This window comes from Anomaloglossus baeobatrachus, chromosome 4 (genome assembly GCF_048569485.1).
Source record: "Anomaloglossus baeobatrachus isolate aAnoBae1 chromosome 4, aAnoBae1.hap1, whole genome shotgun sequence".
NCBI lineage: Eukaryota > Metazoa > Chordata > Amphibia > Anura > Aromobatidae > Anomaloglossus > Anomaloglossus baeobatrachus.
Genome location: NC_134356.1, coordinates 401359208 through 401387128, shown reverse-complemented (window position 1 = coordinate 401387128; position 27921 = coordinate 401359208). Strand labels below are relative to the sequence as shown.

Here is a 27921-nt window from a genome sequence, read left to right as displayed (position 1 = left end):
GCATCTGATGCTCTTGCATGGGAAGCAATGCACAAGTGAAACTGAGGCCTAATAATGACAATTAGTCACTATCACAAATAAAGGCTGGAGCCTCATTAGCGTATGGCATGGTGGCAGGATAGACTGTTCTGGGGGTATACAGCACTGGGGTGGGAGGATAGACAGTTCTGGGGGTATACAGCACTGGGGTCAGGGAATAGACAGTTCTGGGGGTATACAGCACTAGGGTCAGGGGATAGAGAGTTCTGGGGGTATACAGCACTAGGGTCAGGGGATAGACAGTTCTGGGGATATACAGCACTGGGTGGGGAGAATAGACAGTTCTGGGGGTATACAGCACTGGGGTGGGGGGATAGACAGTTCTGGGGGTATACAGCACAGGGGTGGGGGATAGATAATTTTGGGGGTATACAGCACTGGGGTCAGGGGATAGAGAGTTCTGGGGGTATACAGCCCTGGGGTCAGGGGATAGACAGTTCTGGGGGTATAGACAGTACTGGGGGTATACAGCACTGGGGTCAGGGGATAGACAGTTCTGGGGGTATACAGCACTGGGGTGGGGGAATAGACAGTTCTGCAAGGTATACAGCACGGGGATCATAGACAGTTCTGCATGGTATACAGCTCTGGGGTGGGGGGATAGACACTTCTGCATGGTATACAGCTCTGAGGTGGGGGATAGACAGTTCTGCAGGGTATACAGCTCTGGGGTGGGGAGATAGACAGTTCTGCATGGTATACAGCTCTGGGCTGGGGGGATAGAGACTTCTGCATGGTATACAGCTCTGGGGTAGGGGGATAGACAGTTCTGCAGGGTATACAGCTCTGGGGTGGGGGGATAGACACTTCTGCATGGTATACAGCTCTGGGGTGGGGGGATAGACACTTCTGCATGGTATACAGCTCTGGGGTGGGGGAATAGACAGTTCTGCATGGTATACAGCTCTGGGGTGGGGGATAGACAGTTCTGCAGGGTATACAGCTCTGGGGTGGGGGATAGAAAGTTCTGAAGTGTATACAGCACTGGGAGGACAGGACATACAGCTCGTCGGGATGTTAATGCTTCGGCTCCTCTCTTCATCTGTGGGTTGAGCCTAGAATGTATGGGCTCCTTCCAGGTTAGTGGGCGTGACCAGCTTCATGATGCATGTTAGCTCCGCCCACAGATGAACTTAGACCCTACACGCGATGGTGAAAGCTGGGTGCAGGTGAGGATTTAAGAGCCTGCAGCCATGGAACTGCGGCTGCTGGCATGAGCGCTACAGTCACCGGAACTCGGCCCAGGGGCCGCAGCATACATCACCGCCCTTCCTGATGTGTGCTGAAGCCGGCCCTGGCTGCCCTGGAGACTCAGTGCTGCATCAGTTGGCCAGACAGCCCCCCCTGACACTGCGCCCGGGCCAGATGCCCCGCCAGTTCCCCCTAGATACGCCTCTGCCTAGGAGTGGCACCTGGTGTCCCGCCTTGCGGCAGGCGCTTAGTCAAGCCCCTCCATCTGCTAAAGGGTAAGTCCGGGTTCCCCCTGTGGTGCAGTGGGTCCACTCTTCTCTAAGACACTCGCCGCCTCCCCTGGATCCACTGGCGGTGAGGTCGTGACAAGGACAAAATAGTCAGCGCAGACTAAAATAAATCACATAGAAAGGTATGCTAGGTGACTGATTAAAATTCAAACACCTTTATTGTATTTGCAAAATTTAAAATCAATGGACAAGTTTGCTTTTCAAAGGATTTTGAATTTTAATCAGTCGCCTAGTGTACTTTTCTATATGATTTACCCATCTCTATTTGTGTATCCTCCTTGCTGCCAAAGGAGCAAAGAGAGAACTTTATGATCATCACATGTGAACCATCCTTTATCCTTGTAGTTAAGTTTCTTGAGAATAAAGTAAAACTTCTCATATCTTTCCTTCAAGTGCACAGAATGCCCTCCAAGTACTAAGTCCTAAAACACACTTCCGCATAAAAAACGTAAGTGTAACATGGTCCATTTTTCGGGTCCGTGTTCCGTTGTTTTATGGGTGTTTCTCCGGTACGTTTGTCATCCGTGTGATGGCGTATGCTATCCGTGTGCGCGTGTAAAATGTCCGTGTGTGCGTGTAAAATGCCCGTGTATGTATACGTTGAATGTCCATGTGGAATGTCCGTGTGTGTGATGTAAAATGTGGTTGATACATGTCGGCTGACAGCAGACAGAGTTGCGCGATGAGAATGAACTCGGGTGAACTTCACCCGACTTCATTGTCATACCACGGCTCTGTCTGTGTCACGTACTGATTAGCGGTCACCTGTGAAGGACTCACCGGTGACCGCTAATCCCCTGAGTGACTGAATTGAGCAGCGCAATTAGTGCTGCTGTCACTCAGGTTACCCGTGGGTAGCTGGATCCTCCCCCCAAGACCGCAATTCACCTGTGACTTCATCGCTGTCACTCGGGCGACTTGCTGTCACAGTTGGAGGATCCAGCGGTGGCCGCGAGTAACCTGAGTGACAGCTCAGCTGATCGCGCTACTCACCTCAGTTGCTGCGTGGAGGTGACAGGAGCGGCGGTGTTCTTCTGCAGCTCCTGTCACCTTCATGTAGCTGAGCTGGAAGCGACGCGGGACCTCCGTGGATTACGCCGGACATGGATGGGTATTTGGGACATAATAAATTGGTGAACGAGGGTATTTGTTATTGTTTATTATTTCAAATAAAGGATTTTTTCACTGTGTGTGTTTATTAACTTTAACTTGCCGGTTAATCATTGGGGGTGTCTCATAGATGCCTGCAATGATTAATCTTGGACTTATTGTCAGCTATGGGCTGCCATTAACTCCTTATTACCCCGATTGCCAACGCACCAGGGCAAATCGGGAAGAGCCGGGTAGAGTCCCAGAACTGTCGCATCTATTGTATGCGGCAATTCTGGGCGGCTGCTGGCTGATATTGTTAGGCTGGGGGGCTCCCCATAACGTGGGGCTTCCCATCCTGAGAATACCAGCCTTCAGCCGTATGGCTTTATCTTGGCTGGAATCAAAATTGGGGGGGACCGCACGCCGTTTTTTTTTAATTAATTACTTATTTCACTGCACAGTATAGACCCGCCAACCGGCTGCTGTGATTGGGTGCAGTGAGACAGCTGTCACTCAGCGTGTGGGCGTGTCTCACTGCAACCAATCATAGGTGCCTGTGGGCGAGGGAAGCAGGGAATAGTAGATTGATTAATGAGCGGCCGGCATTTTCAAATGAATTGAAGCCGCGTATTTTCGGCACAGCTGGTCCATCGCAGTGCTGGTGATCGGGGATTGGTAAGTATGAGCCGGGGGAAGAAAAAGACCGAGCGCCAATGTAAGTATGACTGAGAACAGCAGAAAAAAAGGTAAGTAGACTGACTTTAATAATAAAGAAAAAAAAATAGATCGCTCGTTTAAAAACGCACACAGACGAAACGTGCTGAACACGGACATACTCCGTGTGCGGTCCGTGCAGGCACGGACCCATAGACTATAGCGGGTCCGTGCCTGCGTGCTGCCGGCCAAAAACGGACATGTCGTCCGTGTAGAAAACCGCACACACGTACTTACCACACGGACACACGTTCCGTGTGATTTTACGTGTGTGTGCCATCACCCATAGAGTAACATGGGTCTCCATGTCTCCGTTATGTGCAAAAACGTACCAAACACGTACCGGAGGCACGGATGTGTGTTGCAGGCCTAAAGCATACTTGCTGCCATTGTACAATAGCACAGCTTTCAGACTTTTTTTGGGTTGAATCAAGAGTCTCAACTTGCTTACATTGTACTCATTGTCAAATTTTTTCAATCAGTGCAGGAACATCTGTCAAACAATGTTTGCGTCTAAACTTACCAAGTGTCATGGCGTCTTCTGACTCTGTTCACACTGCAGAGTATGACACACACCCTGGTGCTTTTTGAGTTGCTCAGTTAGAGCTAGGCGATGCAAATTTGTCAGTTTACTCGTGATCAGTCTAGCAGGAGTTAATTCCTACTGGCCAGTGAATTGCTGCTTGGGTTTCTGGAGACCTATCATGGCCACTTCCACCCTTCAAAAGATGATGGAAAATGCTCTTCCATGCTGATAATAGCTTATGCGATTCCAGTCATTGTGCATGGTGATCCAGCTTCTGGGGTACTGCTGTATGCAAGTCTGGTGTGTTGTGGAAATACTTTTGTCATTTATTATTTCCTTCCTTTTCTTTATCTCCTGAGCACATTTTTGTCTAAACCTCTGTGAGTGATTGCTGTGAGTATGTCTTTGGCTATTCCTCAGCCTGTCTTTTGTGTGGGATTAACCACTCCAATTTCGGCCCTCTCCTAGGTGGGTGGTTTCGGGGTTTTAGACCAGGGCTATTCAGGAGTTAGGGCTACACTGGTGGTCCAGACCTCATCACCATCAGGTGTACCTCTGTGATAAAGGACAGTTAGAGACTCCTCTAGCCTGAGGGCCAATTTAGTCATTCCATTCCCAATGCTACATCACCCACCATAACAACTTCACTGCAAAACACTGCAGCACCATCTTTAAAAAAGTATGGCAAGTATTCCATTTGGAATCCTATGGAATTCTATTCTTTTGGAATTCTATGGAGTCAGTGTTTGTGAAAAACTGCATGTGATGGATTTTTTTTCTATATTTTTACTGAGTTCAGCAATTTAAAGTACCGAATTTTTCGCTTTATAAGATGCACTTTTATTCCCCCAAATTTTGGGGGAAAGTAGGGGGTGCATCTTATAATCCGAATATACGGGTCCAAGGGAGGTGGGGGCAACTCTGGAGCGGTGCTGGGGGCTGCTGGGGGCTGGTGGAGGCTGGTAGAGGCTGGTGAAGGCTGCAGCGGGAGATCTCCTGCTCCCGCTCATATAATATGCACTGCCGCTGTCCATCACCGTAGTGCTGAAACCGCAACGTGGCAATGAGCTTGGGGAGCGGCGCATATTATATCTGCCTGCGCCCCCCTTTGATCGCACATACCCCCACCTGTGTTAGATATGGCCCCCATGCTGCTGCCCATCCTAAAATAAAAAAGCTTTACTTACCTGCTCCAGCGTGTCTCCTGGTGTCTCCCCGATCTCACTGCTGCCGCTGTGATCAGGCATGCAGAGATCATGTCACTCTGCTGTGCCGATCACATGAACGGCACCGAGAACCAGGAAGTGCAGGAGCTCAGCAGCAAAGAGGGAGATGCAAGGGATTACAGCGCTGGAGAAGGTAAAGTAAAGTGTTTATTTTACTATGGGCAGCAGCATGGGGGCCATATCTAACACAGGGGGATGTGTGCCAGCAATAGGAGACCTGTGCCAGCTGTATGGGATGTGTGCCAGCTATAGGAGACCTGTGCCAGCTATAGGAGACCTGTGCCAGCTATAGGAGACTTGTGCCAGCTATAGGAGATTTGTGCCAGCTATAGGAGACCTGTGCCAGCTATAGGAAACCTGTGCCAGCTATAGGAGACCTGTGCCAGCTAAAGGAGACTTGTGCCAGCTATAGGAGACCTGTGCCAGCCATAGGAGATCAGTACCAGCTACAGGAGACTTGTGCCAGCTATAGTAGACTTTTGCCAGCTATAGGAGACTTGTGCCAGCACAGGGGGACATGTGGCATCACAGGGGGATGTGTATCAGCACAAGGGGGCTATATTCAATATAAGGGAGCCATATCCAGATTAAGGGGCTAATTATAGGATGGGGGGCTATAAGAGACATATACCCTATATGATTTGTTAGATGGACACTGGCATTATAAGACGGACCCCATTTAACATTAAAAAAAATAATCTCTTTTTCTTCAAATTTGGGGGTGCGTCTTATAATCAGGTGCGTCTTATAAAGCAAAAAATACGGTATATAAAAGTTATCTCTTACTTTTCTAAAAAAATTTACTTTTGCAGACCTGTGTTTAGAATTATTGCAGTTCCTGTCTCACTTGCCAGCTATCAGCTCCAGTCGTTAATTCCCATAGCCCCTTAGTGCCATTACCCATCATTGAGATCCCATTTGATCGTATTGCGATGCATTTAGGGCACCAGGTCAAGCCTGCCAGAGTGTATCAGTATATCTTAGTGGTCATGAAGTATGCTACTCGGTAACCGGAGTTAATACCATTGAGAAACTCTTCTGCTTATAGTATAGGTGGAGAACTGGTCCAAATCTTTTTCCAAACCTTACTGCTGAAAGAGATCTTGATGGACCAAAGGACCCCATTCATGTTGAAGGTTAAGAGAGAATTATGCAAAGCCTTGAAAATCACATAACTCAGGACCTCGGTATACCACCCACAGATGGAAGGATTCATGGAATGGTTTCATAAAAACTTGAAGGCCATGCTAAAGAAGGTTATAGAAAAGGATGGTCAAGACTGGGACTGTCTAATTCCATACCTGTTATCGTCCTTCAGGCATCTATCAAGTTTTCACCATTTGAGCTGTTGTATGGCTGACAAATCCGCTGAGCCCTTAAAACAGCAAAAAAAGACCGTGGAAGCAGAGGTTACACCTTACATGAGTATAATCGAGCATGTGGCAAAAATGCAAGAAAGAATTGCTGAAGTGATGCCCATCATGAGAGAGCTACTTCTCCAGGTGGAAAAGGCCTTGTCGAGAGTGTACAATCGTCCAGCAAGAGTGAGACAGCTCAGCCCTGGAGATTGTGTACAGGTGTTCGTACTCACCGCAGAAAGCAAATTTCTGGCCAAGTGATCCAAAAGATTGTTGAAGTTAATTATAAAGTTCACCAACCAGTCAGAAAGAAGCCCTACCATGTGTATCACGTCAATTTGATCAAGCCATGGCAAGGTAGGGAACTCATGGAAGCTCAGTGTTTGAGGGCTAAGTCTGAAGCCAACATGGAAGAAGTGAAGGTGTCAGAGACATTGTCACATACTGAAAAGCAGCAGTGTCGAAAATTGCTTAATCAGAACAGAGACTTGTTCTCAGAACTGCCAGGTTGTTATTTTCCATAACACTACCCTTCTTTATACTGTGCCTCCTCTCTATACTGTCCTCTCTCAATACTATCCTCTCTCTATACTGTCTCCTCTGCACTTTCTTTCTATACCATACCTCTTATCTATACTGCCTCAACACTATACTGTCCCCTGACAGTCCCTCTACACTGTGCCCATCTCCATACTGCCATTTTCTTTACTATGCTACCTCTCTATACTGCTCCTCTCTATACTGTGCCCTTCCTAACCTCTCCACTTGCCTATAGTTAGCATCCAGTTCCTACAAAGCACTTATTTTTCCTACCATCTTCTGTGGTACTATGGTGACTTAAGTAGCATGATAATATCACCTCATCCTGCCACTTAATATGTCTTGATGGTGGATGCTCTGGGCTGTGCACCGGACTCCCCCAGTGAAGCAACCCGGAGCTAACCCCTGTACAGAGACTGTCCGGTTACCCCACCAGAGGGCCTAGATGCACGGTAGCTGGAGTACTAGCGGTGCAGGGACAGCGTCCCTCAGGGGACGGGTGGAACAAAGTCTCTGGGACCACAGAGTTCCTGGAGACAATGCGGGAATCCGGTGCAGGTGCCGGGTTGGAGCCCCAGTCGGGATCAGGATGTAACTGGGCGTGAAGGTTGAGGTCGCCGGGCGAAGTCGGGGATCAGAGACGGGCACTGATTGATGGAATGGTGGTGGTATTCCCCGCCGACAGTCACTGGAAGCCCGCCTGGGCAATCACGTGGTCAGGACCAGGTTACGGTAGCAAGACAGGCTCTGCGGAGGAGACAGAGTTAGATATATGCACGGCACAAGGGGACCTGAATACCTAGCTTACGGAAACTCATTGAACAGGCACCGCCCACATGGAAGGAAGATCCTAATATACCTTGTATCTGATTTAGGCAATATCCTGTTTCTGGGACGCTGGCCCTTTAAGAGGAGGTCAATGACCGCGCGCGCGTCCTAATGCGCATGTGCGAAGCCCGAGTGCCGGAGATCAGAGCAGGAAGCGGTGCCAAGGATGCAGGAGAGCCTGACAGTGTGTCCTTGGTCGCAGAGGAACGCCGGGAGCGGGGGACAGGAAGCATGGAGGACGCAGAGGAAAAAGAGAGAGCTGTGTGACAGTGGGCAGGAGGACCAGGGACCGGAGCGGTGAGTGAGGGATGGCGTCGAACCCCGGGGAGCGTGACACCACTGCATGTCGACACATTGGGACAATGAGCTAATTAGCGCTTTTCTGCCCCTGTGGTGCCAGAATTCTGCTAGTTTTTTCAATTGTATTCACATCTTAAAATAGTGAATACAATATTGAACGCAAAATGTAGTGAAGTGACTGTATGTCAATCCAATGGGTTGGAAAATGCTGGCCCCCTGAGCATAACCTCAGATCCCCTATTTTATGGCAGAAGCAGTCCTGACATAGGGTCAAAGCAAAATTAGCTGGTCATACATTAAATGGCATTTCTGACCAGTTGGATGTAACTGGTTGACTATCAAAAATGTCCAGTAAAAATTGTTGCTTTGGATAACAGTGTCATAGGTTGAAATATGCAATCACGGACCTATCTGTCCCATCATCTGTGGCCTGTTCTGTTCTTCTGTGGATGAGATGGCAATCTGTCATTTGGCATGAATGACCTTTTTGGTTATTCAAAATTTCTGCTATATAGAGAGCTTTACTTATACAATCTAGCACTGCCTTAGGGTAACTGTGTTCTTTTTCCATTGGTAAAGATAAAAAGTTAAAATACTTGAAACAGAATTAGGAAATTGCTGCACTGTACAATATTCAAATTATTATCCATGAACGTCACAGGACATAATTTATTTTAACAGTATTTGACATTGTGCTAATTATATGATCTGTGATGTGTGCAAAATATGAATCAATATACATAGATCTTTACCACATCACAGACTTTTTAGGTTAGCGGGGGAATTTACAATTTACTGGATTTTTTCTTTTGCTAATTCCACAGAAAAAAAAGCAGATTTTTATGATCACTTCCTTAGCAAGAAATGATTTTTCTCTTCAATAGCTACATGTATCATTTCCTGTGTTTCTTTTACTTAGAAATGTCATCACACATAAGTAAAGGGATTAGACGACTGTGCTTCACAGCGAGTGTTTGAATAAAATGCATTCCTTAAGAACTATTTACCATATCATCTAGAAAACAGTTGCAACTGCCTGTTAAATGTTTGTTTAATTTGAGACTATAGTTTCTGCTTTGTTGGCTTTAGTTAATTCTTCAAAAAGATGAAAAACAAAAAATACCCTCATTTTAAACATTATTATCACCTTATATTTGCTCCTTGAAGTGTTTTACTATTTTTTATTGCTGATGAGCTATGTTTGGGAGCGTGCTTATACAGCCATTTCCAGAACATCCCTAAAATAATGCAAACAGTTGAATTAACAATATGCTACAAAAAATTATTAAAGGAACCACAGAATATAAAATACAGTCTGTTTTCTTGAAATATTTTATATAAAATAAATATTGATATAAAATATGATGTTTCTAAGCAAACACACTAAAGCTTTGGATAAAGACAGTGTTAGTACCTCTAACTGAGAATATGGATAGTCTTGCACTGTTAAACCAAGTTGGAAAATATGCATGTTCTAGAAGCATTCAGGAGGAATAAGTAAATGCTCCGGTGGACTGAACCCAACAGTGCATTACATGATGATAAACCATTTTTTTAATGGTACGCACAATGCTACTGTAATGCTTGACACTACCTTATGGGGTCGCATGAACGGAAGGGTAGTCAGGAAAGCTGGGGTCTGGAAACAGGAGGTCACATATAATCATAAGGTGTAAACGTAGTCAGGGCACAATTCGAGGGTCACAATACCAGAAGAGCACGCAGTAGTAAAAGGTAGCAAGCAAAGACGTAGTCAGTAGTGATGAGCGAGCATGCTTGTTACTACTCGGTACTCGCACGAGTATCACTGTACTCGGTCTACTCGGCGGGGACTGAGTAATCTCGCGATACTCGTGCGGTACTCGTGGTCTTCATTTCTGCATGTTGGCGCTCTTTTGAGAGCCAGCCCTCATGCAGGGATTGGCTGGCAGACCACTGCAATGCCACAGCCCTGTTAGTTGTGGAATTGCAGTGATTGGCCGGCCTGCACAGCGTGACCGAGCCTTTATACCGGCGGGCGCGCTGTGCTCTGCTCACAGCTATCCAGACAGTCAGTGCAGGGAGAGTGTCGCTGCTTCAGGGAAAGGTTTGCGGCCCTTTATAGCTATTTCCGTAGCAGGGCTGCAAACAGTGTGACCAAAAGTCCTTCTCAGGACTATTCTAGTTGTATACAGGCAGGCAGGGTATAGCCAGGTCGGAGTACAGTAGCAGAGTCCTTCTCAGGACTATTGTTGCTGTATACAGGCAGGGTATAGCCAGGTCGGAATACAGGCTAGTGACCAAAAGAGTCCTTGTCAGGACTATTGTAGCAGTATACAGGCAGGCAGGCAGGCAGGCAGGGTATATAGCCATTCCTAGTGGTGACCGTATACCAGCCTTCATCATATCTGGGGCTGGTGTACACAGTCTAAAACAGTCCACATAGTGTCAGAGTTCTCGTCATTAATTTTTGCTCCTAAAACCTGTTAGGTTCTTAGTGCGTCCGTGCTTGCATTTAAAAACCGCACATGTGTGCCTGTCGGTGGCAGCGTACAGGTGCACTTGTGTGCGTTTTTACCAAACTATTATATAACGCACAAGTGTAGTGTATAATACACGTCAGTCAGCAGTGGCTGATAGTGTCAGAGTTCTCGTCATTAATTTTTGCTCCTAAAACCTGTTAGGTTCTTAGTGCGTCCGTGCTTGCATTTAAAAACCGCACGTGTGTGCCTGTCGGTGGCAGCGTACAGGTGCACTTGTGTGCGTTTTTACCAAACTATTATATAACGCACAAGTGTAGTGTATAATACACGTCAGTCAGCAGTGGCTGATAGTGTCAGAGTTCTCGTCATTAATTTTTGGTCCTAAAACCTGTTAGGTTGTTAGTGCGTCCGTGCTTGCATTTAAAAACCGCACGTGTGTGCCTGTCGGTGGCAGCGTACAGGTGCACTTGTGTGCGTTTTTACCAAACTATTATATAACGCACAAGTGTAGTGTATAATACACGTCAGTCAGTAGTGGCTGATAGTGTCAGAGTTCTCGTCATTAATTTTTGCTTCTAAAACCTGTTAGGTTCTTAGTGCGTCCGTGCTTGCATTTAAAAACCGCACGTGTGTGCCTGTCGGTGGCAGCGTACAGGTGCACTTGTGTGCGTTTTTACCAAACTATTATATAACGCACAAGTGTAGTGTATAATACACGTCAGTCAGCAGTGGCTGATAGTGTCAGAGTTCTCGTCATTAATTTTTGCTCCTAAAACCTGTTAGGTTCTTAGTGCGTCCGTGCTTGCATTTAAAAACCGCACGTGTGTGCCTGTCGGTGGCAGCGTACAGGTGCACTTGTGTGCGTTTTTACCAAACTATTATATAACGCACAAGTGTAGTGTATAATACACGTCAGTCAGCAGTGGCTGATAGTGTCAGAGTTCTCGTCATTAATTTTTGCTCCTAAAACCTGTTAGGTTCTTAGTGCGTCCGTGCTTGCATTTAAAAACCGCACGTGTGTGCCTGTCGGTGGCAGCGTACAGGTGCACTTGTGTGCGTTTTTACCAAACTATTATATAACGCACAAGTGTAGTGTATAATACACGTCAGTCAGCAGTGGCTGATAGTGTCAGAGTTCTCGTCATTAATTTTTGCTCCTAAAACCTGTTAGGTTCTTAGTGCGTCCGTGCTTGCATTTAAAAACCGCACGTGTGTGCCTGTCGGTGGCAGCGTACAGGTGCACGATTTGCACAAACTTTGATATAACGCCCAAGTCTAGTGAATACACGTCAGCACAGCATTGCAAAATGCGCAAGGGCGTTGGCAAGGAACAAGGAAGTGGACGTGATGGTGGTGCAGGCAGAGGCCGAGGTCGTGGGCAAGCTCTAATTTTGCCACAACAAAGGGCCACATCTAGTCGCTCGCACGTCCTGTCCCAAATTCTTGGGGACCGCAGCAGTACACCGCTCTTGAACCAAGACCAGTGTCAACAGGTTGTTAGTTGGATAGCGGATAATGCTTCCAGTCAGATTGGCACCACCACAAACACTCTGTCTTCCACACGGTCAAGTGTCAGTAGCCGTGATACTGCACCGCACATTTCAGAACCTGATCCTCCTTCCTACCACAAGGCTGAGTACACGTCCTCGGACATTAATGATCCCACACTTGGACACTCGGAAGAGCTGTTCACGTTTCCATTCGCACATTCTGGCCTCTCACCAGCTCATGTTGAAGTGGGTCATGAGGAGATCGTATGTACAGATGGCCAAATATTTGAGCAGCCACGTTCTCACGAAGTTGGCAACGTGTCTCAACAAGGGGTGGACGATGATGAGACACAATTGTCAGGAAGTCAGGAGGAGGAGCAGGGTGCGGAAGAGGAAGACGACGTGGTGGATGATCCAGTAACTGACCCAACCTGGCAGGAGGATATGCAGAGCGAGGACAGCAGTGCACAGGGGGAGGGAGGCGTAGCATCCCAACAGGCAGTAAGAAGCAGGGTGGTGGCTCCAGGCAGAAGTCAGGCAACCGTTCCCCGGAACAACAACACGACACAAGGTGCCTGTACAAATGTTAGGTCTTCCCGAGTCTGGCAGTTTTTTAAGTTGGCTCCAGATGATTCTAAAAAGGCCATTTGCAACACCTGCTGTGCCAGCATCAGCAGGGGTACCAAAACTAGCAGCCTGACCACCACCAGCATGATCAGGCACATGTCAGCCAAGCACCCGACTTTGTGGGAAGTACAACAGAGTCGAGGAGCAGTGCTTGCTAATGTCACTGCTACGTCTTCGCTGGTTGTGCATGCGAGCCAATCCCCTGTCCATGCTGCCTGCGAACAAGCCTCCTCCGGTCCTGCACCTGCAGTTGCCTACGCAGAAATAACACCATCATCAAGCACGTCCTTGTCCCAGCGCAGCGTTCAGTTATCCATTCAGCAAACCTTTGAACGCAGGCGCAAATACACTGCCAACACCCCACATGCCACAGTTCTAAATGCTAACATTTCGCGACTGCTTGCGCTGGAAATGTTGCCTTTTAGGCTGGTGGAGACAGAAGCATTCCGCGACCTGATGGCGGCAGCTGTCCCACGTTACTCGGTCCCCAGCCACCACTATTTCTCCCGGTGTGCCGTCCCCGCGTTGCATAACCACGTGTCACAAAACATCACACGTGCCCTGAACAACGCTGTTTCACCCAAAGTCCACCTAACCACAGACACGTGGACAAGTGCTTGTGGGCAAGGCCACTACATCTCGTTGACGGCACACTGGGTTAATATTGTGGAAGCTGGGACCCAGTCTGAGCGAGGGACGGAACACGTCCTTCCCACACCAAGGTTTGCAGGCCCTACCTCAGTCAGTGTTTCACCCACACTCTACAGCTCCGGAATGTCATGCTCTTCAGCCTCCTCCTCCTCCTGCGCATCCTCATCCACTGTACCCTCCACACCAGTCTCAAGCTGGAAACACTGCAGCACTGCCTCGGCGAAGCGGCAACAGGCTGTGCTGAAGCTAATCTGCATAGGTGACAAACCCCACAATGCAGAAGAGCTGTGGACAGCTCTGAAACAGCAGGCAGATCACTGGCTCACACCTCTGAACCTAAAGCCAGGAAAGGTCGTGTGTGACAATGGCCGGAACCTGGTGGCGGCTTTGAGGCGAGGCCAGCTGACACATGTTCCATGCGTGGCCCATGTGCTCAACCTCGTGGTTCAGCGGTTTCTAAAGTCATACCCAGAGCTGTCTGATCTGCTGGTAAAAGTTTGCCGCCTGTCTGCACATTTTCGAAAGTCACCTACTGCTTCAGCCGGCCTTGCCGGCTTTCAGCGCAGTTTGCATCTTCCGGCTCACAGACTGGTGTGTGATGTCCCCACGCGTTGGAATTCAACTCTGCACATGTTGGTCAGGATATGTGAGCAGAAGAGGGCAGTTGTTGAGTACCTGCATCACCTAAGCCGTCGGGAAATGGGTCAAACTCCACACATAACACCTGAGGAGTGGAGATGGATGTCCGACCTATGTACCATCCTCCAAAACTTTGAGGACTCCACCAAGATGGTGAGTGGTGGTGACGCCATTATTAGCGTCACCATACCGCTACTCTGCCTTCTAAAATGGTCTCTGCTCAAAACCAAACATGATGCATTGCAGGCGGAGCGCGATGAGTTGCAGCAAGAATCAGTAGTGGGTGTGGGTGATAACAAACAGCCCAGCCTCGTCTCATTACAACGTGCAGTGGAGGACTATGACGAGGAGGAGGATGAAGACATGGAGCAAATCTCCGGCCAAATTGAGGATATGACATGCACACCAGTCATATCCTCGGTTCAGCGTGGCTGGCCAGAGGACAGGGTAGATGAGGAGCAGGAGGAGGAGGAGGAGGAGGACAGCATGTTCAGTCAACGTGTTGGTCAGGCTACTGAAGTCCTGGCTGTTAAGAGTCTGGCGCACATGGCTGACTTTATGGTAAGCTGCCTGTCTCGTGACCCTCGCGTTAAGAACATCTTGGCCGACAATCATTACTGGTTGGTAACACTGTTAGACCCACGCTACAAGGAGAACTTTATGTCTCTTATTCCCGAGGCGGAGAGGTCAACCAAAATGCAGCAGTTCCGGAAGGTCATAGTCACGGAAGTAGGCAAAGCATTCCCCTCACAAAACGCTAGCGGCATAGGTCAGGAATCAGTGGACAACCAAGGCGTACAGCCGAGAGAGGCACAAGTCCAATCCGCCAGAGGTAGGGGAACAGTCTTTAAGATGTGGGACAGTTTTCTCAGCCCCTCACGTACCACAGCCCCTGAGGTGCGGGGTAGTGCCACAAGAAATCCTAAGTTTGCCCAGATGCTCAAGGAGTACCTTGCAGATCGAACAACTGTACTCCGACATTCCTCTGTGCCTTACAATTATTGGGTATCCAAGGTGGACACGTGGCATGAATTGGCTCTCTACGCCTTGGAAGTCCTGGCCTGCCCTGCCGCTAGCGTTTTGTCAGAGCGTGTTTTTAGTGCCGCAGGTGGAATCATTACAGATAAACGCACCCGCCTGTCAACTGAAAATGCTGATAGGCTGACTCTGATCAAGATGAACAAGGGTTGGATTGGGCCAGACTTCACCACACCACCAGCAAATGAGAGCGGAATTTAAAGTTTGTAACGGGAATTTGCCATGTACCTCCAGTCACCCATGGGTACACAGTTCTGGACTTTGGATAATCGCTGGACTGCTCCTCCTTCTCCTCATGCGCCACCATGATGACCGTTACAAGAGTTAGGCCTTTGTTTCAGGTATACCCCCAGTGGTAAATTTTTTCGCCCATTCTTTGCAGAATGGACATTACAACGACAGGAGACCCGCTCCTTTGCAATGGGAACAATGTTTTGAGGCCCTCATGCACGTCTCTATCCAGGGACAACGTGGAGCCTCCCAATTTTTGGCTGCCCTGCCAAAGGGCTATACTATAATACACCCACTTCCTGACAATGGACACTTAATGTTTTGAGGCCCTCATGCACGTCTCTATCCAGGGACAATGTGGAGCCTCCCAATTTTTGGATGCCCTGCCAAAGTGCTATACTATAATACACCCACTTCCTGACAATGGACACTTAATGTTTTGAGGCCCTCATGCACGTCTCTATCCAGGGACAACGTGGAGCCTCCCAATTTTTGGCTGCCCTGCCAAAGGGTTATACTATAATACACCCACTTCCTGACAATGGATACTTAGTGTTTTGAGGCCCTCATGCACGTCTCTATCCAGGGACAACGTGGAGCCTCCCAATTTTTGGCTGCCCTGCCTAAGGGCTATACTACAATAGACCCACTTCCTTCCAATGGGCACTTCAGGTTTACAGGCCCTCATGCACGTCTCTATCCAGGGACAACGTGGAGCCTCCCAATTTTTGGCTGCCCTGCCAAAGGGCTATACTATAATACACCCACTTCCTGACAATGGACACTTAATGTTTTGAGGCCCTCATGCACGTCTCTATCCAGGGACAACGTGGAGCCTCCCAATTTTTGGCTGCCCTGCCAAAGGGCTATACTACAATAGACCCACTTCCTTCCAATGGGCACTTCAGGTTTACAGGCCCTCATGCACGTCTCTATCCAGGGACAACGTGGAGCCTCCCAATTTGTGGCTGCCCTGCCTAAGGGCTATACTACAATAGACCCACTTCCTTACAATGGGCACTTCAGGTTTACAGGCCCTCATGCACGTCTCTATCCAGGGACAACGTGGAGCCTCCCAATTTTTGGCTGCCCTGCCTAAGGGCTATACTACAATAGACCCACTTCCTTACAATGGGCACTTCAGGTTTACAGGCCATCATGCACGTCTGTATGCAGGGGCATTGGTGAACCTCACAATTTTGGACTGCCCTGGCAAAGGAAAATACTACAAAGACTCAGTTCCTCAAAATGGGCACATTAGACTCAGAGGCCTTTATGTACGTCTCTTCTCAGGGACATCGGAGTGCCACACAATGTTTTACGTAAAATCTTTCATGTATTGATCTCAAAAAGTAACATACATTAGCTCTATCTCACTATTGGGTATGTGCCCTTAACATTTCCGCCATGAAAAATCATTTTGGTGTCATTTTGGAAGGTTTTCTGGTGAGTCCGTAAAAATGGCGTAAAACGCGGACAAAATTGTTCACAGCTGTGACTTTTGAGTGATAAATGCTTCAAGGGGTCTTCCCCATGCTGTTGCCATGTCATTTGAGCACTCTTCTAAGACTTTTGTGCCATTTTTAGGGTTTCTACATGCTGCCGGTGGTCATTTCACAAAAATACTCGGGTCTTCCATAGGATAACATTGGGCTCGTTGCTCGGGCCGAGTACACGAGTATCTTGGGAGGCTCGGCCCGAGCTTCGAGCACCCGAGCTTTTTAGTACTCGCTCATCACTAGTAGTCAGCTAACGATCAGGGATCCAAGACAGGAATGCATTACAGGAATAGGGAGCGGGCAGAGGGAAGTCCAATAACAGTCCGGGTCAGAATACCAAGATCGGAATACTAGCAGGTATACAAACTATGGCAAGACAGCAGAACCAGAGAATACAACTGTCAGAGTTCTGGGGGAGCATGCTCAGTATGGTATCAATGTAATCATGCTAACCCAAAGAATAAAGCTATCTTTTCACTGTTACCGCAAGATGAACAATGTAAAAAAGAAAAAAAAAACAAGTCCTGAATTGATGTTTCTCCTTGAATCTGCCTCACGAAAAGCAGAATAAAGCAATCAAAAAATATTATGCGCCCAAAATGGTACCAATAAATGCTTCAACTCATACTGCACGGAACAAACCCTCACATGACTCTGATGCAAAAAAACCCCTTTATTTTGTAAAAAAGTGTCGCGGGCGGAGGAGGGGACGCTGCGCTCACCCACTGCTCGGGTCCGGCTACTGCTGCTGCTCGGTGGTGGCTCGAGCGGTGGGCCGGATCCCAGGGGACTCAAGCGGCATTCCTCGCCCGTGAGTGAAAAGGGGAATGGTTTTGGGGATTTATTGTTCGTGACACCACCCACGGTTGTGGTGAGGTTGTGACACCACCGCTGCTCTGGACGGGGATCCTGGGAGCGATGACTCGGAGCAGCTTGGATGTTGGTTCTCCCCTCCGTGTGCAGGGGGTTGGTTGTCCCGGGGCCCGGTGAAGGAGGTAGGGATGGATGGCAGGCGGGTTACGGGGCCTAACGAGGTGCAGGGTCGCGGGGGCAACGCTGTGCCGCACGGCACGGTAGTACTCACTCAGTCAATCACGAAGATGGGGCCCACTGACGGCTGCGGTGGTTTCTGCTCCCGGTAGGTTGATGGTGACTGCCTTTCCCTGCACCTGTGTAGTGTGTACGGTTCCAATGGGTTCCCACCGGTAACCCGCTCCCCAGAATCTCGCGTGCACGCACTTACCATCCTCGCCGCCTCATCCTGGTGTTTGCTGGTCGGCTTCTGACATGCACTGCGCATGACAGGAACCGCATGAGTCTTCTTACCATGCTTAGTGCGCGTCAGAAGCCGACAAGCAAACACCAGGATGAGGCAGCGGCTAGAATGGTAAGCGCATGCACACGAGATTCTGAAGGAGCTGACGGTGAAGTCGCTCATGTAAATCCATGGTATCACGTCCACAGGGGCGTGATACCATGGAAACCATGCAAACACCCACAAGGCAATGCGACGCCTATGGGGATAGAGACCTGCTCATTAAGATAGGGTATATGTAAGTAATAAAACGTATTACACAATATTACAAGAAAGGGATGGGTAGGAAGGAGTTAATAGCTCATACAGGCTCATACTTCTAGTTTATAACGCTTTTTTGACCTGACAGGTTCCCTTTAAAAAAAGATATAAACCTGATATCGCTGTAATCGTACTTACCGGAGGCATGAAGTCACCCTATCACTTTTTATGAAAGGTGAACTGCATAAAAAAAAATTAATGAAGCCAATTCTTCAAATTCTGTTGATTTATTCATTCTGCTTCCCAAGATTGCAGTTTGGCGGCTCACATTTATCATGTGCTCTGCACTGAGCACTTACTCCAGGGATTATGTGTACATTTCTGAAAAATGCGATTCAGTCAAAAATCCCAATGGAAAATGCGATGTAATTAGACATAGAGACAGAGAGTCATTTTGTACTATTGTCTGGCCTTTGGCCTGGCGGTGACCATCTTTTAAGGTGTCGTTTTAAGCGTGCCCAAAAGTGCAATGTTAGGGGTGTGGCATGGTTACAGACAACATTGTAGTGTTGGGCTGCTGATGGTCACTGCGTTTGGCTGCACAGATTGCTCCTTGATATTTAATTCTTTCTTCTCTGGTGTGTAACAAGTTTCATGTATCTTTAATGTTAACTCTTTCCCTTTTAGGACCCTGTGGATATCTTGGCAGTTCAGTTGCTAATCTTCATCCCTATTCCCTATGGGGAAAGCAAATGGATAACTTATCTGTAATATGACTTTGGGAGAATGACAGCAACATACAACAACGTGGTTCTAGGAAATTGCAAGCCGACTTTGCAATCTGAACACGTCAAGAGTAAAACTCTATCACCAGCAACACCCTATTTATTTTCCCTGTGTGTTTTTTAGGACTTAGTGGGGCTGACAAGTGCTCATCCCATCATCTCTTCTGTCACTACCTAGGGCCCAGTTCAGGGTCAGCCATCGCCTAGGTATACCGCTCAGCGCATACATGTGAAGCCTATCTAGGGAAGTCAGGGGAGCCAGGGGCCAGTTGTAGGTTTTACTAGGGGTCACTATCTTCTTTTTCCCAAGAGGCAGAAGTTATTCTATCATCCTCTTTTGCTGTTCATTTGGTATTTCCCCATACAAGGTGTGTCATGCAGTCAACAACCATTTTGTTTACCTTTGAAAAGATAGACACCTTTGAACGGAGACCAAATGGAGTCCAGAGTAACTCTGCTGCCTCATTAGTGAATAAATCTATTGGGATTTCATCTGAATCACATATTTCAGAGATATAGATGGAAACCCAGATGTAAGTGCTTAGCATAGAGAATGGGATAAATGGAAACTAATGCATAATGTTCTGTACCCAAAATCACCACCAAATAGCATTCAACTTAACCCACAAAAACACAAGTCCCCAATCAGTTCCATAATTTGTTAACAGAAATATTGGGGACTTCCTTGTTACTGGTAGCATAAACACTCTAGAAAAGTGCAATTCATTCCCCTCCCCTAAAAAAAGAAATTCAGCAAAATCTGTGCTCTCAAATCCAAATGTCCCCTTCCCTTCTGAGCACCACAATGTGCCTAAACCACAGTTAGTGTCCATATGTTTGTCATTGTTGTAGTGAGGAGAGCCCGCCTAATTTATGGGGTGTCCATAAGCACAAACTGGACATCATGGATGGGCACTAAGATGTACTGGGCACAACAAGGGCTTATTTGCAATTTTTAATTCTGCAATATTCACTGCGTTTGACTCCATGGGTGTTTTCCAGAGACTAAATCGTCACCACACTTGTAGATGAACTCTCAGAGGAGTGTAATTTACAAAATGTTGTCACTTGAGGGGTTTTCTGATGTTCTTTCACTTAGGGGCTTTGAAAATGGAGTCTGCAAACTATTCTAGGAAAATCTGTACTCCATAAATCAAATGGGGCTCCTTCCCTCTTGAGCCCTGTGGTGCAGCCAAACGTACTGTAAAGTCATATGTGGAATATTGCTATATTTATGAGAAATTATTAATCAAAATTCCGTACAAATCCACCTTGAATTATAATGTTAATCAAAAAATACCTTAAAAAGGAATAGGTGTCTTTTTATCTTTAAAAAGAATTTTTATTCAGAAGTTTTAGTTAAAATTACATCAAATACTTATTCATGAACACTAATATAAAGGACAGGATCAAATACCCATAATGGAGCAGCAGCGGTAAAACCAAAAGTTGCAACCCCTTAATTTTAAGACCAAATCATATATAATACCATAAATTTAAGGCTTACAAAAAAATCGAGCATAAAGTGCAAAGTGCTTTTTCATTATGTATACCGCTAAATAATTATGGTAAAAAAAGGCATTGAATGAGATTGGCTGTTATAATGAAAGTGCCGGTAAATTACAATATGTATTGCTAAATTCAATATACCTTAGAGATGGTCAGGGTTATTCAGTGTGCCGCATATATTCCGACGCGCGTTTCAGCGTACTTTCTTCAGGGGATGCTGAGAGGGAATGAGACTAGGGTTCTTAAATACCCTGTTTGATTCACTAGTGACCGCCCGTAATGGAGAACAGCTGCTAGTTCCGACTGCGAGGTTTTGACGGTGCATATACAACATGACATCCATCACTAAAAGTGATCACTGCCCACCGGACATGAAGCACGTGGCAAGCCGCGTCGTCAAGGTAACAGACGACTCGAGATGTCAGCGCTCCCACTCGCCGGCGGAGAGCAGAGATCAGTGAATGGAGCATGTATATAATGCACACTCTTCCGTAATCCAGAAGACAGCATGTTGGAAGTTCGTGCTACATAGTAGGACATATACGGATTGCTCAGAACAATATATAAAATTTATAATATGTGAGAGATATTACCTAGCTATTAATTGTGAAGAGTGAAAAGTGTATAATATAGTGAGGGAAATACATATTTTATGAAGTGTGGAATAACTTTGGTCTTGGTGATAATTATTTAAATATTTCCTAATGTAAAAAATTGGTGGTAACGATAATATGCATGTCAAAGCATAAAAGTGCCAATGTATCACCTTTGCGATACATTCTAATCTTTAACAAATGATTAAATGTTTCCTGAAAGGAAAATTAGTGATAACAATAATGTACATGTTAGTGCATAAAAGTGCAAATATATCTATTTTGTGATGCTTTACAAAGAATGATAAAAATAAAAATAAAAATAAAAATAAGTGAAATGTCCATATTTGCTTAAGGAGCCACAAAAATAATAATAAAAAGCTTCCTGCTGTCCTCAGATTATTATTGATGTCTTCTTTTTTATTCTTTTCTTTCTTTTTCATTGTTGGTTGCAAATTTTCTTGACACATAAACAGCCGGAAATTCTATTCAATAGCGAGTCACCCAAAGAAAAAGGGCGGTAAGTGAATTCTATAAATAAATAAAATCAATTAATTTTTATTCATTAAAAATTGCATAATAACGCTAAAACCCTATAAAGAATATAAATAACCCCCCCTAAAAGAATGTCTTATCCAAAACAATTTAGTTATGTTATATGGTTATGTGAATCATTCTGTATTTCCAAACATAAATGCATATGTGCATGTGCAGAATTGCGCCTCCAATTGAAAGCGCCCATGCAAATGCACATATACAAATGCGCACATATGGAGCCTATACCAACTATAAAAATGTATTTAGTTCCTACAAAAATGCCCCGAAACCAAAATTCTCATTTAAGCCCCGCGGAGCAACACTATTTAGTCTGTAAATCCATTTACTCTCTGTAAGGGCTAATATTTTTTTCATGCAGTCCCCTCTATCTCCCATACTGACCTGATCAATTGCCTTTGCCTTAAGAAGACTCGAATCTGAATTGTGATGGTAAAAAAAGTGCTTAGCAATTGTTTTGAGCTGTTAGGGGGCCTCTATTTCTTTCCCTTTTTCGATGTCCCTTATGTGTTCACGTATGCGAATGCGTAGCTCTCTGGATGTGAGGCCGACATAAATCTTTTTACAGGGGCACTCTGCTACGTACACAACTCCTTTTGAGGCACAATTCAAAAATTGTCTGATTTGAAAAATTTGGGAAAAATCCGTATTATGAAAATCTTTGCTTTTCATCATATTGGGACAAGCTTTGCAATGTCCGCAAGGAAAAAACCCTGTGGTCGTCAGCCAATTGCTCTGTTTTTTATTCTTATTGGGATCAAAGTGGCTGTGCACCAAAATGTCACGTAAATTCTTCGATCTGCGAGCCGTGATTTGTGGATGAGGGGGAAGACACTTATTTAAAATGGGATCTCTAAGTAGAATGGGCCAATGTTTTTTGATTATAGAGCTGAAATCCCTCCATTGTTTATTATAATCAGCTATTAATCTGACTCCATTCTCAGGGGTTCTAGTTTTAAGAGATGGTTTATAAAGAAGATTATTCCTGTCCATTCTTTTTGCTTTATTATATGCTTCCCTAATCCTCTTCCTACTATATCCTCTTTCTTCAAATCTTTGCTGTAAACTTTCGGAATGCTTTTCAAAAAATTGGTTACTGGAGCAAATTCTTCTGACACGTATAAACTGCCCAGTGGGGATTCCTTTTATAGTAGCCGGAGGATGGGAGGAATCAGCCTTAAGGAGGGAATTGATTGCAGTGGGCTTACGGTAGATCTCAGTAGCTCTGTCACCATTATCCAAAGTGGATATGCTTATGTCTAGGAATTCAATCTTCCTTCCAAAATGGTAAGTAAGTTTCATATTGATGGTGTTACTGTTGAGGTTCAACATGAATTTTTCAAGATCAGGAATTGTACCTTCCCAAACAAAGAGGACATCATCAATGTACCTCATCCATTGATGCACCTGTTCACTACCCGATAATGGTTCGCTAATGAATATTTCCCTTTCCCAGGCCCCCAAAAATAAATTTGCATAAGAAGATGCACAAGAAGCACCCATGGCGGTACCTTGTTTTTGTAAGTATACCTGTTTATGAAAATAAAAACAATTGTGTGTCAAAATAAATTCTAGGAGTAAAAGAATCAATTCCGATAAGCCAGGGTCTATGTTGCCATTGTTGAGAAACCAGGCAATTGCTTTAAGGCCATCATGATGCCGTATAGAGGTATAAAGAGCCTCAATGTCAGCCGTGACCAAGATCATATTCTCTGTCAAATTCAACTGATCTAACCGTTGGAGGGCCATGGTGGTATCCCTCAAATAAGATGGCAAAGTATTGACCAGCGGTTTAAGAAAGTGGTCTATTGTTTGGCAAATCACTTCATTGAGACCATCATTACCCGATACAATGGGCCTGCCCGGGGGATCTTGTAAATTTTTGTGCACCTTGGGAATGATGTAAAAAGTGGGAAGTTTAGGGTTTAATAGACGGAAATATCTGACCATCTCCTCAGGAATTAACCCTGCTTCATGGGCTTTTTGAAGTATATCCAATAATTCTGTCTTAAAAGATGGAAGGGGATTTTGTGGTAATTTGGCGTAACAATCCCTATCCTCTAGTAAGGTATGGGCTTGTTTCATGTATAGATGGTTAGGCCAAATTACCACATTACCCCCCTTATCCGCCTGTTTGAAAACAACATCATCCCAATTCCTCAACTCTTTGAGGGCTTGTTGTTCCTCTTTCTTTAAATTGTGTGACCACGAGGGTTGTTTGGCTAGATCCTCTATATCATTAGTGACCATTTTAGTGAAAATATCTATCAAAGGACAAATACTTAGTGAAGGGAATGTTTTAGATTTATGGAACAAATGTGTGGGAAATTTACTGACCTCAGTAGTAGATTCATTTTCATCAAGAAGGGATTCCAAAGTAGCCAAGGCTTCCAATTCCTCTCTAGTTTGAAATATATGCACACGAGATTCTGAAGGAGCTGACGGTGAAGTCGCTCATGTAAATCCATGGTATCACGCCCACAGGGGCGTGATACCATGGAAACCATGCAAACACCCACAAGGCAATGCGACGCCTATGGGGCTAGAGACCTGCTCATTAAAATAGGGTATATGTAAGTAATAAAACGTATTACACAATATTACAAGAAAGGGATGAGTAGGAAGGAGTTAATAGCTCATACAGGCTCATACTTCTAGTTTATAACGCTTTTTTGACCTGACAGGTTCCCTTTAAAAAAAGATATAAACCTGATATCGCTGTAATCGTACTTACCGGAGGCATAAAGTCACCCTATCACTTTTTATGAAAGGTGAACTGCATAAAAAAAAATTAATGAAGCCAATTCTTCAAATTCTGTTGATTTATTCATTCTGCTTCCCAAGATTGCAGTTTGGCGGCTCACATTTATCATGTGCTCTGCACTGAGCACTTACTCCAGGGATTATGTGTACATTTCTGAAAAATGCGATTCAGTCAAAAATCCCAATGGAAAATGCAATGTAATTAGACATAGAGACAGAGAGTCATTTTGTACTATTGTCTGGCCTTTGGCCTGGCGGTGACCATCTTTTAAGGTGTCGTTTTAAGCGTGCCCAAAAGCGCAATGTCACGGGTGTGGCATGGTTACAGACAACATTGTAGTGTTGGGCTGCTGATGGTCGCTGCGTTTGGCTGCACAGATTGCTCCTTGATATTTAATTCTTTCTTCTCTGGTGTGTAACAAGTTTCATGTATCTTTAATGTTAACTCTTTCCCTTTTAGGACCCTGTGGATATCTTGGCAGTTCAGTTGCTAATCTTCATCCCTATTCCCTATGGGGAAAGCAAATGGATAACTTATCTGTAATATGACTTTGGGAGAATGACAGCAACATACAACAACGTGGTTCTAGGAAATTGCAAGCCGACTTTGCAATCTGAACACGTCAAGAGTAAAACTCTATCACCAGCAACACCCTATTTATTTTCCCTGTGTGTTTTTTAGGACTTAGTGGGGCTTACAAGTGCTCATCCCATCATCTCTTCTGTTACTACCTAGGGCCCAGTTCAGGGTCAGCCATCGCCTAGGTATACCGCTCAGCGCATACATGTGAAGCCTATCTAGGGAAGTCAGGGGAGCCAGGGGCCAGTTGTAGGTTTTACTAGGGGTCACTATCTTCTTTTTCCCAAGAGGCAGAAGTTATTCTATCATCCTCTTTTGCTGTTCATTTGGTATTTCCCCATACAAGGTGTGTCATGCAGTCAACAACCATTTTGTTTACCTTTGAAAAGATAGACACCTTTGAACGGAGACCAAATGGAGTCCAGAGTAACTCTGCTGCCTCATTAGTGAATAAATCTATTGGGATTTCATCTGAATCACATATTTCAGAGATATAGATGGAAACCCAGATGTAAGTGCTTAGCATAGAGAATGGGATAAATGGAAACTAATGCATAATGTTCTGTACCCAAAATCACCATCAAATAGCATTCAACTTAACCCACAAAAACACAAGTCCCCAATCAGTTCCATAATTTGTTAACAGAAATATTGGGGACTTCCTTGTTACTGGTAGCATAAACACTCTAGAAAAGTGCAATTCATTCCCCTCCCCTAAAAAAAGAAATTCAGCAAAATCTGCGCTCTCAAATCCAAATGTCCCCTTCCCTTCTGAGCACCACAATGTGCCTAAACCACAGTTAGTGTCCATATGTTTGTCATTGTTGTAGTGAGGAGAGCCCGCCTAATTTATGGGGTGTCCATAAGCACAAACTGGACATCATGGATGGGCACTAAGATGTACTGGGCACAACAAGGGCTTATTTGCAATTTTTAATTCTGCAATATTCACTGCGTTTGACTCCATGGGTGTTTTCCAGAGACTAAATCGTCACCACACTTGTAGATGAACTCTCAGAGGAGTGTAATTTACAAAATGTTGTCACTTGAGGGGTTTTCTGATGTTCTTTCACTTAGGGGCTTTGAAAATGGAGTCTGCAAACTATTCTAGGAAAATCTGTACTCCATAAATCAAATGGGGCTCCTTCCCTCTTGAGCCCTGTGGTGCAGCCAAACGTACTGTAAAGTCATATGTGGAATATTGCTACATTTAAGAGAAATTGTGTAATATATTTTTGGGCCTTTTCACTTGATGCCCTTGAAACATGTTGACCTGTGAAAATAAAGAAAAGGAATTCACGATATACCTTTTGAATTGTGGTTTTTAGCGCAGAATTTAACCTGATTTCTTTTGATCATCCCCTATCTTGCTTTTAGGGCAAAAAATTTCACATTTTGAAAATTGCTAAATTTTCAAAGTTTTCACCAAATTTCCGATTTTTTCCACAAATAAAAGCAAAAAATATCGTTTCAAATTTGCCACTAACTTGAAGTACAATATGTCACAAAAAAACAATTTCTGAATCACTGAGATCCAGAGTTCCAGAGTTATAACCTCATAAAGCGGCACTTCACAGAATAAAAAAAAAATTGCCTGGTCATGAAGGTGAAAACAGGCCAGGGGGTGAAGGGCTAATATGGGTACTATTTATTTTATTTATTATAAATAAAAGAAAATGAAAAATGTATGCAAAGTCTAAACTAGTATGTATGTAATCCAACATTTTATGCTGTAAACTCTTATAAATGTGGAATATTTAGGAATACTAAAGTTTCATCTTTAACTGACAGGTACGGCCATGTGACAACTGCTATATTTTCTGTACTCTGAGTACAGAGCGCAAGGTACAGAAAGGGAATGCTACCAAAACATTACTAGAGCGATCTCACGCAGATTCTACTCCAGCAGGATCTCCAAAAGCACTGGATAGCTGTCTCCACCAAAAGATTTTTCCATCCGGTCAATTGGAGGTGAATGTAATAAGAGATTGCCAACTAAAGGACTATTAAACATTTAACTGTGGATGAAATGGTAACTGTATTCTTATACGCTTCATATGGATTCTTACTCAAATTAATCATATAAGCATAATTTTAAAAAATTAGACATTGTTGTTGCATCCTTTTGTTTCTATTAATCTTCCAAATTTGCTATCACATAATTCAATTTGTAACTAAGTAAGTTCAAATTAATTTCTCATAAGTTTAATAGAAACTTCAAGGAAACATTACCATGGAGCAAGATGTGAGACAAAAATGGATAGTGATAGAAAGAAGAAAGCAATAAAACAGATATAATTAGTATCTTATAAAATGACTAAAATGAAGATTTATATAGTGATTTTTCTTTCATAATTCATCCTACCGCTTTCTGTTTGTTTTACTTTGAAGTGGGTGAGAATATCAAAGCTCATACCAGTAAAGGATGTGTGTTAATGGAAAACTTTAAGCTACTCATTTGTGTAACCAAGTCACAGATAGCAAGTGTGCATATAAGGCCGGGGCCACACGGGGATCTACTGCGATCTTCGCATGACACTCGGCTCATGCTGGCAGCACAGCAGGAGCCACGTGTCATGCGAGTGTCACTGCGACTGAGGTCCAATCATGCGGGGGGCAGGCCGGCTCTGTGGAGCAGAGGGAGGGATTTATCTCCCTCTCTCCTCCGTTGTCGGCTATTTCCATTCTCGCCCTCCACTCGCGGTACACCGGTGTACTGCGAATGCAGTGCGATTTTTCTTTCGCCCCACAGACTTGAATGGGTGCGCCAGAAACAAGACTTACATTACAATCGCAGCATGCTGCGATTGTTTTCTTGGTCCGAATAAGGCTGAGAAAATAATCGCTCATGGGTTCTGTGGCATAGGGTAATATTGGTC

The 27921-nt window shown here is 45.1% G+C and overlaps 1 long non-coding RNA gene across 1 annotated transcript in view; it reads left to right on the top strand.

Moving 5' to 3' along the window:
• The window catches only part of LOC142301573 (uncharacterized), a 34248-nt gene extending 11036 nt beyond the window's left edge, over positions 1-23212 (top strand). Inside the window, exons 2-3 of the long non-coding RNA XR_012752837.1 lie at positions 21621-21664; positions 23156-23212. This is a non-coding gene — a long non-coding RNA (uncharacterized LOC142301573). The remainder of the gene's footprint in view (positions 1-21620; positions 21665-23155) is intronic.
• Positions 23213-27921: the final 4709 nt, after the last annotated feature.